This window comes from Cryptotermes secundus, unplaced genomic scaffold, assembly GCF_002891405.2.
Source record: "Cryptotermes secundus unplaced genomic scaffold, Csec_1.0 scaffold1419, whole genome shotgun sequence".
In the NCBI taxonomy this organism is placed as follows: domain Eukaryota; kingdom Metazoa; phylum Arthropoda; class Insecta; order Blattodea; family Kalotermitidae; genus Cryptotermes; species Cryptotermes secundus.
Window position 1 is genome coordinate 139,484 of NW_019729231.1, and position 12,910 is coordinate 152,393.

Sequence of the window (12,910 nt, forward strand, 5' to 3'; positions counted from 1 at the left end):
TTTTTAACATCTCATATCTCCGGTGAAGAAGCTCCGAAAATTTTGAAATTCATAGAAAATAATGCACTATTCTAGAGTAACTTAAAATTAAAGTTACAACTTTTATATTCAACTACTAGCGAAGTTGTGGGCACTTTGAATCTTACCAAAAAAACAAAAAAACAAATACCTCAACAATTGGCTTACCTGCATCCAATGGTATTAGTTCTTTCTGTACTCCGATGAATATTTTCCAGTTTGTTTGAAAGTACACGTAGTTCAGCAAGTGTCCACTATCACGAATTCTTCGAAATCATCGGACTTGGATGTTTTATAACACCTGACCGTGTCTTCGTCCAGATGGACGACCCGGTGTTTTTCTCTTGTGTGGAGCACAGTTTTGCACTTTTGGAACATGCTTTTTAGAATGATTTCATTTCCTGCAACTTCCTCATTTGCCACAAAAAAGTAAACTATTCCTGGGATATTTTCTTTGTAGAATATTTACAGTTCTAGCGGGCACATGATTTGATTAAAATGAGTTCTTGGAGACTGTCTTTCGCTGCTTGCCTCTTCGTGGTGCTGCCAATGCCGTCACAGGCATTCTTCCCGTGCGAGGTGTCAAGGAAGTTCCATTCTGCTTCAAGTCCGAAGTCTTCATAGTGATGACATAAATTGGAAAGATTCTTTTCGTTTTTATATTGGCTTCCAACGCCATCACTGAAATAAATAACTTTCCTGACTGAAGGCACAGTTTCTTTTATATCGGCGATAAGAAATTTTTGGAACACACAAACTGTGGCTCTATCGTGCTTTACATGATGACTGATTATACACAAGCTTGGGCATTTTGTTATAATGTCAGCCTTGTAGTAATACACAAAAGGGTGAAATGTAGCCTGTTGATTTACCCAATGGAAACTTTGAATCTTGTCTTGAACGAGAAACGAACAATTTTCTGCAAAATCTGTAAAATTTTAAGTGTACACAACTTCCGTATTAGTTGAATATCAAAGTTGTAAATTTAACTCCAAGTTACGCTAGAACAGAGCATTATTTGCTATGAATTTAAAATTTTTCGGAGCTTCTCCATCGGAGATATGAGATGTTAAAAATAGCCGATTTTTGGCCCAGAGCAAAGTTTGGAAGCTCCTGAAAAATTTTGGAAAATAGGTACGGTGTTCGAAACTATGTGATTATATTCTTCATCTAGGAAGCAACAAAGGGTAGAAACCACAAATCTGATACTTTCCCCCTCCAATTGGTTTTTGAAGGTCAAAAGTAGCGTTTCTCCCAAAATCGATAGGTAAGTTTCAAGCTTAACTAGACCTAGAGGAGGTGAGTTGAGTGAAACCTTGTAATGCCATGATTTATAGATCATATTATGAGGAACAAATTGGTTTCTTATTGGAGTCTCTAGTTTCAATATTTATCGAGATATGGAAGATAACGCAAACCTCCATTTGAGCCAAAAACGAGTTTTTCGCATTATAGAAACTTCGCTATTAGTTGAATATTAAAGTTGGAATTTTAATTCCAAGTTACTCTAGAATAGGGAATTATTTGCTATGAATTTCAAAATTTTCGGAGCTTCTCCACCGGAGATATAAGATGTTAAAAATGGCCGATTTTGGGCCCAGAGCAAAGACTGTACAAATGGCTGGCAACTTGCAGCACTGAATATTTTATTCCCTCTTCCGTTAAAAAACAAAAGAATAGAAATTTACGGGAGGAACTAATGGCCTGCTTTACTTTTATACGACACTGAGCCCAGAGAAAACATAAAAATGGGGCAATACACACACAGATATCAAAGTGATCTAATAAGCCTCCGGATGAAGATTAAGGGGGAATATACTGAGAGAATGACGGACAGACGGCAAGGTGATCTCATAAGCCTTACTGTATTTTATTTTATTTCAATATAACGAATGTAGGCTAATAAAATACCCAAGATTGTTTTTGCTTCTTGTAAGCCTAATTCCTTTATTATGAGGAAATAAAAGCAGACTTATGACATCACTATGCTCTCTGTGTGTCTGTGTATCCTCCTCCAATCAACTTTTGAATGCCTGAAACAATCTTTATTCAATCATGGCACCTGAACCCATCTCAACGGCGTACTTTATGAATCCCTCCCATAAAACTGTACATCCGAATGTGTATCCCTTTATCGTTGCTAGGCAAAGGCTTGATAAAAACTTTACCGCGGCAACTACACAAGGAACAATAGAAGACTTGTTGAACGCGTAGTTTTCTATACGGTCCGTGCCGTATCAAAGGAAAGTAGGCTATTAGTTCTTCTCAGAATTTCGTGGTTTACGTGGATGTGAACCTTGATCTGTTACACTAAGATGCAGATGGCTAACCATAGTTAGTGTTGTCGCGTGACACTGACTGATATGCTGGCCTGCACCGGTGGCTACAAGTTTTGTTTGTATTCATGTCTGGAGTAGCTTTATGACTCAATAGGCCATTCAGTTACAAATTATATTTTTAAAATACGCATTTGCTCTTACTTTATCCGTCCTGAATACCGAGAAGCATAGTTACGCGGAGGAAGATGGCCACAAGGCCACCAAACATTGTATTTTCATGCTGTTTGGTTTGAACCAAAAAGAACATGGTGAAATTTACGAAGTCTGTCTCTGAAATGTCCTGAGTGGAGTTTGTGTCGCTCTCATCGCAAGCTAAGAACCGAAAAACTGTGTAACATTTTTACAGCAACAGGTATCCTGTTTGAACTCAGCAGGTGCTACTGGAGCAAGGGGGCGGATGACTCAACTTCTTATCAGTGACTAACATTTGATAATCTGGCACCATGCCGCGAAAATGGAAGAACATACAGACAGACTGAGGATGTGCGATAATAAGGTGCTAAGAATATTTGAACCTATGACAGAGAAAATAAATTCTTACACAACGAGGATGTCTATAAATATTTATTCTTCACCACAAATAGGTGGAAGACAGAATCAAGGAGGCTGATTTGGTGGGATATGTAAAATTCATGGTTGGCACGACAAAAGCCCACACAATTTTAGAAGGGAAATCACAAGTGCTACTTGAGAGTCCTACGAGTAAATAGGACCATAATATCAAAATGAATCTTTAGGAATTTTTTTTTTTTTTTTTGAGTATTTGGACTGCATTCGACTGGCTTGGGTTAGGATCCAGTGGTAGGTTTCGTGAACACGCTACAGCTTTCGAGTTCCAAAAGAGGCGCGAAATCTATTGATCAGTTGGTACATTGTCGGCTCTTAATAAACATTCCGGTTCACACACACACAAAAAAAAAACGTGGATCGCTACAAATGTGCGTAGATTTGACTGAAAGTATAACATCTTACATTTCTGCAGCAATATAACATACTACACATAATTTCCGTGGTGTTCTATCTTCCTCTTTTTTGAAACGGCATGGCTTCTCTTTTGAAAAACTACAGCGTTAGGACAGATATTACAATCTTTCCCGATTATTTCTGGGTACAAACTGATATCCACACGATAAAATGTGTGTTTAGGGTATCAGAAAATCTAAACAACGATTTTCATTCAACATATCCCACATATAAGGACTTTTAAACTTTATAAGGTATATCCGATATTGTTATATCGATTTCAGTGTCTAATAATGTGAAAAATATTTTCGGCATCAACACTTCCAAACTGTCCAGTTCCTCTCACACTCACTGATTTGTTACTCGGATGTGGAAATATGATATAACTATCACAAAATTACATTAAAACATTTTACCTTGTATGAGTAAAATATCCAGCAGGCAGAATTGGGAATATTCTCGAAACATATGACTCCTTATGACTTCCTTAATTTATATTCGTCAAGTTCGTGCCCTGGATTCTGAGTGAAATGTAGGAGTGATTAAGAAATTGAAAGGGAAAAAATCCTACATCGACTTTCGACTGACGAAATTCGTGATACTGAACCTTGGTGAAAGAAGATTACGTTCTTAGATGGCTGTAATCTCTAAATTTCGGAGAAGTTTCTAAGGACGGTTACTCGATCATAGGCTTGCTGTAAATCCGCAGAATTACGTTTAGTACATGGACTAGAGTAAGGTGAACACTTAGGCCGCGCCATAGCTCAAGCGGTTAGTCACTGGCTTCCCACCGTGGCGGCCCGGGTTCGATTCCAGGTCTGGTCAAGTGGGATTTGTGGTGGACAAAGTGGGGGTGGGGCAGGTTTTCTCCGATTAATTCGGTTTCCCCTGCCAATCTTCATTCCACCAATTGCTCCACAATCACCCTCACCTATCATCTGGGGCCAGTACAATAGGCCAGAAGTGGCCGCAGTACAAGGGACTTCGTCCCACACCACTAGCAATAAAAAAAGTCGAACCCGGGGCCATAGTGCGGCTGGAAGGATTAGGCCAATTGAAAATAATCTACCTGATATGGACTCGAACCCGTGACCTTGAGGCTTGTAACATAGTGCCTCAACTAACTACGCTACCGCGTGCCCCTTATTCTGTATGTATTGTCACGATTTAGGGATGTGACTACAAGACGGGGTACGGATTGATGTAATTGGATTTATTGACTACTTATACAGAGCGCTCGGAACTACACGCAATTACAGCGCTACCGCTAATCTACTCTAATGTCCGCTAATGTACTCAGTCTATTATAGTCTTCACTGTCCGTTTCCTGGCAACGGATTTTAAGACACCAGCTATAACAGACTCATTTAATCACACACTCCAAATATCACTGTACTGCAGCACATGTAAGGTCTTCTTTGCACTGCAGGACTTTAAACTCTCAATTGAACTGGCTCCACCCCTCCATCATGTGCCAACTACCAACTCCGCAGCTCTGAAACCAATTCTCTGCTACAACTGTTAACTTTCCCCATTCATCTTCGCAGACTTTAACTCTCGACTATAAATTCTCGAAGTCAAAGTCACATTGCGACTGACAGTCAGTCAGTAAGTCTTGGTTACGAGCCCATCTGGGGCTCATGACCAGATAGTTATTACTGTTTGACAGTTACGGTCTTATTTTTGTTGGGCGCCCTCTCTAACGAGAGGACGCGTCTGTCGTTTATATATGCTGCTGGCCCTTGCCATGCGCAGTATTTCTCGGGTGCGAGTCCGTTGGGCCTCGCAACTATATGTTACTTACTTACTCATGGAGCTGAGCCCTTCTGGAGGAGCCGCAAATTCTGCAGATACTCAAGAATTTTCCAGCATTCTATGGAACGAGAAGTTTCATCACCGTGTTCACAAGAGCCCTCCACTGGTCCCTATCCTGAGCCAGATCTATCCAATTGATACCTCCCATCCTGTCTCTCCAAGATCCATTGTCCACCCACCTACGCCTTGGTCTTCCCAGTGATCTAATTTTTTCTGGCTTTCCCACCAATATCCTATATGCATTCCTCGTCTCCTCTATTCGTGCCCTGCCCCCCTCATCCTCCTTCACTTGAGCATTCTAATTATACTTGGAGAAGAGTACATGTTATAAAGCTCCTCATTATGCACTTTTCTCCAACCTCTTATCACTTTATCTCTCTTCGGTCCAGACATTGTCCTCAACACCCCATTCTCAAACACCCTCAGTCTATCTTCCTCCCTTAATATCAGAGACCAAGTTTCACACCCATACAGAACCAGACGCAAAACTGTAGTTTTGTATATTCTAATTTTTATGTTCTTGGACACCAGACGAGAAGACAAAAGGGTCTGGACTGAATGGTAGCAAGCATTACCCGAGTTCAATCTCCTTTTCATTTTCTTCTGAATCAGGTTTCGATCTGTTATCGTTGTTCCCAAATATGTGAACTGTGCCACATTTTCGAAACATCTGTTTCCTTTCTTTATGTCATGATTTTGCCCTGCATTTTGGTGACGAGACAGTAACATATACTTAGTTTTCTCTGTGTTTACTTCTAGACCAACCTCTTTATTTGCGTCAATTATAGTTTTTGTGTTTTTCTCTTTGGTACCTACGTATATTCTCACCCAGTAGATTCACATCATCGGCATAGACAGACAGCTGATGTGTCCCGTTTAATTTCAGTCCCACCTGGTTTCCCTGGACCTTCCTAATGGCATATTCTGAAGCGAAGTTGAAAATGAGTGGCGATAAAGCATCTCCTTGTTTTAGACCATTCTGGATAGGAAATTCATCAGACAAATGTTTACCTACACGGACTTTACTATACATTTCGTTTAAACACATTTTAATCAACCTAACTAGTTTCATGTTGTAGAATACTTCCCTCCTAACTGAAACATAGGCTTTCTTGAAGTCTATGAATAGCGACTATATTTTACTGTCTATAATTTGAGACTTCCCTTTTCGTCGCCTCCTACGACTCGCAGTGTCACAGTGGAGGTATTCGATCCCGCCTCCACACGAGTTAAAATTTTGTGATAATCTCAAAGTAAAAATCACATTGCAATTGACGGTCAGTCAGTCAGCCTTGTTCTCGAGCACAATCTGAGGCTTATGGTCAGATATTTATTACTGCTTGACAGTTTCGGTCTTGTTGTGGAGCACCCTCTCTGATGAAGGACTGGTCTGTCTTTTGTCAGAGTAATTGTCTGCAGTAGTAAGTCATTTGTCATAATGTAAAGGATATTTACATTTTACATGTTAAATATGTTATCAAATGTATATAAAATATATATATAGGGCCTCTGTCAGTCTAGCAGATTATGCCCTATTTCTAGTAGCTTCCGCTACTACCGCAGTCTAGTCACTTGAACGGTCGTATGCTTGACCGAGAATTTCAGCTGACTCCTTCAAGAAATACACTTTACGCGGACCGAACAGAAAACAGTTTCCAATAATAACCTGTTCTTGTGTTTACCGAGCCGTTGCTTATAAATGGTTTCTTCTATTGTTGCGTGCATCCTCATTTCCGCGAGAGCCGTTGCCTAGCAATGAAATATTTCGTCTTTCAGGCGTCATATCACAGTATGTTAAGTTATGTCCCGCAATCATGTATGGTTAATTATTACACGAATAATTTACTTGTCAGCATGATAACCTAACGACTCTTTAAGAATTTTACATAATTTATGTACCGGGCCTGCATATGAATATTTGACGTACCGGTCTAGAAAGCCGAGACTGACGGCCGTGGGGATCTGTTGCGCTGACCACGTGACACCTTCTCTCCGCTAAAGTTGGCAACAACTTCGCTGACAAACGGCGGAATTCGGTCGGTATAGGTCGCTTGCGGACTACGGGCCACGGAATATGTTTTGTTTGTTCTAACTTCCTAAGTGTTGCTCGCGCTTTGTGATATTTTGCAGGTAACTGAGCTGTATGTTAATATACTGGCAGTACGTCTCATATACATATTCCTGTTGTCGACACATAGTGCCCGTTAATGTAAGTGTTAATAGGTAATACTTGTTTTAATTAACTGGTCACGAGAAATGTGTAATGCATTTGCACGTTTATGACTCACGTGGTTTTAAAAACGAGTATACTGAACAGGTTGGCTTAGCTGTAATTCTCCAAACGTTTATTCAAGACTACTCGATCTTGGTTCTAGGGTGGGACATCGGCTATTCTGTGGGATTTTGCGATTGTCCTTAGTCCCTCCAGGTAAACTTCTGAATGCTAAATAGATTAGCGCTGCCGATCACAGTGGCCGCGCGGTCTAAAGCATGAACCTTCTTCGCCCGCTCGAACACTGGTGTCGTGGGTTCGAATCCAACTCAAGGCATGAATGTATGTGTTGCGTTTATTCTATTTGCGTTGTTCTGTGTGTATGTAGCGACCTTGCGATGGGCTGATTCCCCGTCCAAGGAATCCTGAGGACTGTGTATAGATTAAGAAACTGAAATACCGGTCAAGGTCCACAAAGGCTGTAGAGACATAGATAGATCGACTGTGAAGTTACCCTGTGCTTCATTAATTAGACGGAGGTTAATGGTCACCTTCACGCCCCGGGGAAAAGCCCGCGGTACCCATTCGACATGAGGCTGGGTGGGCTCCAGAGACTTTCTGGCCCTGTCCAGAATATCGACATTTTAAATCTGTCTGTCGGTGACATGTGGGTTCGTATTAATATGACTCTAAATAATGTCATTGTAGTAAAAGGTAATTAATAAGAATTGAGACTAAAATCAGAAATCCTTATTATTTTAAATTATATTGTTCGGTTGTGAGGGAATTTATTACTCTCTTTCAATATTATTTAACCCACGACTACAGAAATAGTATGCTCACGAGCAAATGTTTGTTCTTGCCCAGTAAACTGTATAGATGTAGGCATACCTGTAAGTTCACAGTAACCAACGTTCATACTTATAATGAAAGTTTGGTGTACAATTAGCATACACTTAAATAAGAACTTGGTAGAAATTTGTAGGTTTTCTTGTAGGCTCTACATTTCACTTCGCCTGAAATTAGTTTATGTTAGAGTGAAAACAATATAAAGCCACACATTTCTAAGTAAAAGTTCTTCGATACAAAACTATATATTTATAAGGCACTCCGTCGGTATTCCAGTCTTCTGAAAATATTATCAAAATTTCAGTGATTGTACCAACTTTAATACATGATCCACTGTCCACAAATATTTCCCCTGTAGAACTCTTATCGAATGCCATTATGTAGTAGTAGGAACCCTTGCAATTTAATCATATCAGTCTAAATGAACTGGATCAGGTGCACGGTACTGAACCTCCAGGTTGCAAAAAAAAATGGTAATTTCTTGAATTCTGGAGTTTAGATTCTCGTAAAATATTCTGCTCTTTGGTGTTCATTTTGTTGTTTAGTTAACTGTTCCATATTTAAAAAAGGGTATAAATTAACATGTAGTAACTATAGAGGTATATTATTACTATCGACAGCGTATCAAATTTTAACAAGGATACTGAAAAAGAGACTGGATCCATATATAGAAAAAATAATAGGAGAATATCAATCAGGATTCAGATCCAATAGGTCAACAACAGACAATTTATTCACCCTGAGACAAATAACGGAGAAATTCTGGGAATTTAATACAGATATTTACCTGAGCTTCATAGATTTTAAACAAGAATGTGATACAATAATAACGAAGAAATTAAGGATGATTATGTCCACTTTTGGTATTCCAACAAAACTAAGTAGAATAATTAATTTAACCAGAAACAATCAATCAAGTTATAATCCAGAACCATTTAACGGAATGCTTTAAAACAAATCAAGGATTAAAACAGGGGGACAGTTTGGCACCATCACTATTTTTAATCATGACGCTGCACATCCCGCTCCTCTGCCTTCTTCTTGCCACATTTGTATGCCTGTGAACAGAAAGAAAAGGCTGTTGATATACTCAAGTTATTGCAACATTAGCAAGACCATTGTAATTATACATACCAACCCTTTGTCACCATAAAGGAAATCGCATGATAACTGGAAAGGAAGAAATCATTTCCTAATGAAGGGAAATCCCGGCACTTGGAGAAAGCTATCCTGACTAAAATCTTCGTGGTTTTTATCAGACGCTCCGTGCATACTGTCCAATTCATGATTCACCAACAGTAAATTATATATACAGAATATCCAGATGAAGGTAAAGTAAAAGGTAAAGTTTTCCCTGTGCTTAACTAATTAAGCACTAGGCAATGAAAACGTATGGGGAAATGGATGTATAGGTCCACATTTTCTGGACCTCGCCATTATATGGAGGTGAGTGGTCAGCTTCACGCCCCCGTTGCTTTACCCTCACACTTACCTCAGAGCCAGTCTGGACGATGTGGAGAAGAGGAAATTCTTGACTCTACTGGGACTCTAACTCTGGCCCCTCGGTTGTCCAGCCCGTAGTCAGTCGCTATACCGACTGCTGATTCCCGGCTCTCCGCACTCCAGAAGATAGAAATCAAAATTATGTACATACTCGTGTCCAGCGGCATTAGGACTTCTGAAGTCGGAGAGACAAATTCAACTTAAGATGCTACAAAGATGTATGAAGTAAAGAAAATAATAAGATCCCACATGAAAAGAGAAGAAAACCGTTTCATAACTTCTGCAGATGTCGCAGCAGGGTACGTATTGTGGTCACACCACTGGCGCAGAATTCAGACTTCAGTCTCCATAAAAGATACATGAGCAATGCAAACGGATCCATTTGAATTGAGACTCAACTCAACAACACTACAACCAGAGGGTATGGAGAAATAAATGCGTGGTAACATGTGAACTGCGGAAAACCCCATGACACAACATCTCAACATGGGCAATAAAACCGCATGTGTTCTTCATGCAAGCTTCTAGAGACCACAATAGGTGCAGGAAGAAAACCAATACCACACGTTGAAACCCACAGCACAAAATGTGACACGCAATGGAGTTATTGTGATTTAAAACTCTATTTTGTTCTCAGACCTCCTGGCACTCAAACAATTTTCATCATGTTGTCCACTGGTGTAAACTGAAAACAATATTTTTGCTGTATTTCACATTCCCACAGGGGTGACCATTATAAGCTATAGCCACCAGGACACAATGCCGCGCAGTCAGCCGAAACTGAACCGACGTTTCGGAGGAACATATCGCCTCCATCCACGGTCCGAACAGCGAAGGAAGTAAGACCAACATGAAGCACGTGGCTTGCTGCTATGAACTACATTTTGTCTGAATATCCTCCAGAGAAGAGACTACTTGGGGGACTTAGGCGCAGACCATGTACGAGGTACTTGTATACGCTACATGGATTATATTAAAATGCATTTTAGGGAAATATGTCAGAGTGTGGACGGATTTCAGGTGGGTTGGAATAGGGCATAGTTGCGAACTATTGGGAACACGGTAATTAACCCCTGGGTCCCATAAGAGGCTGGGAAGTATTTAATGGGCTAAGCGGGCATTAGCTTCTCAAAAATATATTAATTTCACATGACAGAGATGTAAGTAGAACAGAATGTTGGTTCTTACGTGAAACGAGAGAGAAGGTGCGACACACGAGAGATAGGAGTCTGGTGACGGAGAAAACAGAAGGAAAGGTAGCTGGTCGGCATGACTTATTGGAATGTTCAGAACTAGAAATTGGAATTACTTTTGTCCTATAAAACACAAGTGGCATGTCAAACATAACATGTTTCATAAAGATCGGTTAAGGCATTCATAATTTTATTGGGGGGGGGGGGAATTTGCAGACACACAGGCAGGAAGGTGATGTCATAAGCCTAGTTTCATTTTTGTAAATTGAGGAAAGTAGTCTAGAAACTGATAAACCTAATTGGTTCGCAGCTCCTGCGTAACTCTGCCTGTACGTTGAGCGGCACAAGTACGGGGTAGGCGCACACAACAGACATCCATGCCTTGAGTGGGTTTCGGGCCCCCGGTCCCGGAGTTCTGGCGGGCGGGGACGTTTCGTGCCTTGGTCCGCGAGGCCACTGTGATTGGTGTTAGTTACCTCGGTTTCTCCTGCCAATTCTCATACCACCAAAATATTTCTTACTCATCTATTGTACTGCAGTAACAGGTGGTGGGGGGCAAAAATAACGACTAAATTGCTTCCTCGGCCATTGCTTCATGGGCTAGGGGCGCGCTATTCACAGGGCTTGTCAGAAGGGCGCAGGTGCGAAATGTGGTAAGGGAGGAAATCAAATCAACGAAACCCCACATTCTCACCCTATGCTACCCTATATTATTTATAAACCATCAATATACAACTATATACATTTTAGTAATATCACAATTAGAGAGCCGACTGGTGTCGGATTACACATTGCACCTTCCTAGGCGATTCTTGGACCTCGTCCATGTATCTCCACTACATCTCGCTCATCTCCTGCATATATATATATATATATATATCTTTACACACCCCTGCAGCTAGACACACCCTCTGCAGTCTCTACATTACACATGTCTACTTCTGCATCACTCCGTTGAGTCTCTCTTACGCCCTGTACACTTTTCGTAATGTTCCTAACTCATGTCCCATTGGAGGAGTTTCACTTTAATAATATCACACTTATTAAGCATGGCGATAAGAGTAGTTCCACTTACTTTGCGTTGAGACTGCAGACGGATGGCGTTGGCCGGCCCCCGGTCGGTGCTTCTTCCAGCATAGCCTCCGCGACAACTGCCCAAAATTACTGTTTGAATAATCCCCATACTAATTTACTCCCCTGGTTATATACCCTTTATTTTTGCAACTAATTATTTTCCCCGAGGGTGCAAGTCCGCCTCTAATGACGTCTTATCCCAAGTGGCTGGGCTCCTTAGGGTTGGACACGCCTCCTTACTGACAGTCCATTTGGCTAAGCCTTTTACCTCCCCACGTTCCCCTAGCACTCAAGTGTAGAATTTGTAAAGCTAGCATTTCGGTATACCTTCAACGTCATTATGCTGACAGAACATCTCCCGCGTCATAGGCTAATGCCCGTCTAACTCCATACGTAGGAATTCTTTAAAGTTTCTTAACCCTCTATACATTCGCTTTCATACGTCTCACCAGCGTTTCCCAAAACCAATTCTATTCTAGCCAACATTTTCCCTAAAATATAAAAATTTAAATACTCTTTTAACAAGTTACCGGGAGTCGGTCTTTAGGGCACAACATCTATCATCCAGGGCTGTAACAGTAGGTCCACTAATGACCAACATGCCAACTGGACTCGGCCCCACCTTGACACATTGAATAGAAATCTAGGGTTAGAATCCCGGTACGTTATTCTTCTTTAAAAAAACACCGAGTTGGCGTTTGATTAGGACATACGACTGCAATCACCGTGTAGCGGCTTTTCGAACTCTTCAAAGCCTACTTCAGCTGTACTGACCTTTTGGTTTTGAAATGACCTTTGCTGGATTTGCTGTTTCGTCTATTGTTAGAAGCTTCTTTCGTGAGGATAAGAGCTGGTCTAAGTAGTGATGAGGCAGTACTTGTCCATGAAGACACATATCGATGGCGTTGCGAATAGACCAGTCATATTTGATTTCCTGCGCCTGA

The 12,910-nt window shown here is 40.8% G+C and overlaps 1 long non-coding RNA gene across 1 annotated transcript; it reads right to left on the reverse strand.

The window, feature by feature from the left end:
• Positions 1-9,108: 9,108 nt before the first annotated feature.
• LOC117282412 lies at positions 9,109-12,320 on the reverse strand. The gene is made up of 2 exons (XR_004513147.1): positions 11,968-12,320; positions 9,109-9,254 (listed from the first exon to the last, which is right to left on the reverse strand). It is a non-coding gene; the product is annotated as an uncharacterized LOC117282412 (long non-coding RNA).
• Between the last annotated feature and the right edge of the window lie 590 nt (positions 12,321-12,910).